Here is a 4,041-nt window from a genome sequence, read left to right on the forward strand (position 1 = left end):
GAGTGTTTAGTTCCCAATTGAACCAACCGGTCTGATCCAATTTTTAAAATCATGGTCTTTTCTCATGCCTAAAAGCTTTTTTATCAATTTGATTATCAAATCCATGTAATATCTTTAAATAACTTTATCACTATAATTTACCAAATGCTCCAAAAAGGGCTTTTATTTTTTCATAGGCTAATAGTGGGGGAGAGGAAAGTGAGGTTTGAATCACAAAGCTAAGTTATCACAAAGGATGCCATCCTTATAGAGCTTTTCAATTTACTTAATCACAAAAGTTCAATAATTAAAACTCTACTTCAGACAACAATCCCAAGTAGCCTTGAACACCCCAAATATTTATGTATTTGCCCAATAAAAACTGTAGTGATTGGTCATCAAAGAGGCACATAGGAGGTTCAATTGTTGAAAGTAATGTTATCAATTCCATTTCATTCCATTCCGACCATCAAATAAATTTTCACTCTAGTGACTAAATTGGTACACTTAATCCCATGTTTCACTTTTGCCTTTGTTCACGCCTCATTTTTCTATGAGTGTCAAAAGGTTGAAGCCTAAAAATCCAAACCCGTGAGCCAACAAAATTTGGGTAAAATAGCTCAGGTCATGCCCAAGCCCAAGCCCATAGCGAAGTTTGTAAGTGGATGTCTGCCACACGAGAAGGTATACCCTATATATATAGGAGTAACCTGAAAAATATTCTACTTCAACACACAAATTGAAGCATACAAATACTAGAACGGGATTGACAACTTAGGTTTAAAGAATACTACTAGAGTTAATTATGGAAGAGTCTTACATCTATGCGATCCTTAACTAATTAGTTAAAATCCGAGGCTACAGTAATTTTTGTTTAGGGGGTAGAGTTGTGACACTAATATATTGGTCCAGACAACCCCCATCACACATACACACACACACACACACACTTTTTTATTTGATAAGTTATATACACACACTAAAAAAAAAAAAAAAAAGATTTTAGTATTTTCAATCAAAATTATGTTTAATAACGATCTTTCATAAAATATATTCATCATTTTCCCATTTTCATGGTGAAATTCTTAAAAAGTTTCATTTTCAATTCAAATTATCAAATTGTATACTAAAGTGAGTAAAAAATATTTCAATTGAATTAATGAAATTTTCAAAAACATGAATGATCCAAAACTTGGCTCTCAGTATATTTGAAATTATATTTCTCTAACCCATTATGTAGCAACTAAAAAGACATTTCATATGAAGTTTTAATCACAAGATTTTTTTAATGAGTCAACTTCTTATTAATCACTACATAATGAGTTAAAAAAGATAGATCCAAACATGTTTAGTGCTAAACTTTATAAAAAATATAATATATAGGAGCACATTTTACAATAAAAAATGAAATGGAGAAAAATAAAGTATTGACTCTATAACTATTAGACTAATTATTTTTAAAAGTATCATTAGATTAACTCGAATATTTGGGGACGGGGGGGGGGGAGCATCCCACCTATGTGTGTACTCTTTTCCTCCATTTTATTTTATCTGAAATCATATTTTCTATTACTTTTATATTTCAACAAGTCTAATCCCACAATAAATTTCAATAAGAAAATTATAATAATTTTAGTGATAAATTATGATTGGTGTAAAAAAAGTGACGTAAATTATGATCCTATATAAAATTCATGATATTTATTTTATTATGGCATTATTGTTTATACTGGAGCCTATCAAAGCACGGGTCCTCAGTTGACAAATGCTTTTAATTCAGACGCTAATAATCTTCACTAACAATAATATCTCAAAGGATAAGACAGAAACGATGTAATAAAGTTAGGGTCACAACGAAAAGCTCACAATAATTTGACAACATTAAATAGCCTATTACCTCACACATAGCCATCACAATGTTTAATTAAAAAAAAAATTAATACTAATTTAAAATTTCTGTGAAATTATTATGAATTTTTAATGTGTTACTAGCAATATTTCTCAAAAAATTTTATACACAAGTAGTAAAAGAAATTTACCAGGATAAGATAAAGAAGACCTAGGGGTGTGCGCGGGTCGAATTGGGCGGGTAAAGGCTAATATTTCTATCCAATCCGCTACTAGCGGGTTGGGAAAATTCCAATCCGCCACCAACCCACCAAATTCTAAATCCGGCGGATTGGTTACAAATTTTGGCAGTTTCAACTCAGTGGGTTAGGCGGGTTAGGCGGGTTGGCATTAACAATGTATTTTTTTTTAATTATCACAAACTACAATTTGTTATTGATAATCTCAAAATATAACTAATGCACACAAAAAACTAAAGGTAGATTTCATTGAATAATCTCAATTCCAACACAAACATAGAGTCAATGAAAAAGAGATATATCATCTCTAACAAAAGTAGGCTCTGCCTTACAACTTAGGAAATTTAAAAATAGTAGAATTAAATCAACAAACTCAAAGTCTTAACATTCCCAAAGTCATATCAAGGATTCAAAATAATAACATACCAACATAACAAATAAACTTCAAAATGGTATGGTCTCAAAAGCCATAATGTAATCAAATTAAACCCACTGAAAATAAACTCAATTCTAACAAAAGTTCTTCACAAAATAGACTTCATCAATCAACTTCAAGCTTGGTACCACTCCAAAAGTTAAGGTGAACTCCTCCAAAGCAAGTAGCAACCTAATCAATCATCCACAACATAAGATAAAATTAGGAATGTTACTGTTATCTATATAAGATAATGAAAATTGCACATAATCCTAAGTTGCTTTAAGTACAACAATGCCAAATATAATGATGCAATGGTAAATCCCTATGAGCTACACTGGCAACAAGCATTTGAACACTTGATTTTACTCTATTATTATATTGTTAATGTTATAATTTATAATGTAATCAATCTAATCAAGTTTAAGCAAATGAAGATAGAGAATGGATGTTACCTGCCTAAGCCAAGTTCCTCAAAATCAACTAAATCAATTCTCCACATCTCTTATATTTAAAGCCGCAAATTCTGAAATAAAAATATTACATATAATAAACATGTTACTACAATTAATCAAAACGAACTAAATTAAAGTATCCATGAACCAACTTCAACAAATAATTAAAAAAAAAATGTTACCTGACTCAATTTCTTCATATTTTTCTATGTCATCCATAGCCTCTCGAAGGTTGATTGGAATTGGTGAAGACCGCAACCAATTTTGTCCACAAATAAGAGCCTCCACCATCTTTGGAGTTAGAGAACTTCGAAATGGATCAAGTACACATCCACCAGTACTAAAAGCTGACTCAGAGGCCACTGTGGAGACTGGAACAGCCAAGACATCTCGTGCTATTTGAGAGAGAATTTGATACTTGTGGCTATTAAGCTTCCACCATGCCAAAATATCAAATTCAGCATTGCCTAGACCCTCACAATTTTCTGTCAAAAACCTATCCACTTCAGATTTATTCTCCAAACTTTCTGCCTCCTCCAAGTGTTTCTTATATTGAAAGGCAAATGACTTGCTATCATCTTCCTCCTCATCATCAACATCCATCTCTTCAAAAGTTTGACTTACACTAGGTTTTGCAATATTAGCACTAGTATCCTTTTGAAGATAGTGCTCATATAATTTTTTTAATTTTGCCTCCACCATTGCTGTTAGTTCTTCTGCCTTGGATTTCTCATAAACTTGTTTAAAGGAAAACATGATATATCTCAATTTATAACGAGGGTCTAGCACAACAGCAACATACAACAAAAAATTGATATTTTTAATATTCTCCCAATATTTGTCATATTTCTTTCTCATGCTAGCAGCCATATTCTTTAACATATTATCCTCACTTCTACTTAAAGTCAACAATTTAGATTGCACTAACACAAGTTCATGGAAAAATGCATTAGATGTGACATATAAAGAGCTTGAAAATCGCAAAGTCACCTTATAAAAAAGTTTTAGAAATTGCACAAAGATTCTAGCCTTTCCCCAATCAAGCACATTAGGAGGCCCAATATTCTTTCTCCCCCTCCCTCTTCCTCTCCCATTATCATCCTCA

General features: G+C 31.7%; 1 long non-coding RNA gene across 1 annotated transcript; it reads right to left on the reverse strand.

The window, feature by feature from the left end:
- Window positions 1-2,527: 2,527 nt before the first annotated feature.
- LOC115959108 lies at window positions 2,528-3,234 on the reverse strand. Its single transcript, XR_004084760.1, has 3 exons — window positions 3,119-3,234; window positions 2,937-3,007; window positions 2,528-2,673 (listed from the first exon to the last, which is right to left on the reverse strand). It is a non-coding gene; the product is annotated as an uncharacterized LOC115959108 (long non-coding RNA).
- Between the last annotated feature and the right edge of the window lie 807 nt (window positions 3,235-4,041).

This window comes from Quercus lobata, chromosome 9, assembly GCF_001633185.2.
Source record: "Quercus lobata isolate SW786 chromosome 9, ValleyOak3.0 Primary Assembly, whole genome shotgun sequence".
Taxonomy (NCBI): domain Eukaryota; kingdom Viridiplantae; phylum Streptophyta; class Magnoliopsida; order Fagales; family Fagaceae; genus Quercus; species Quercus lobata.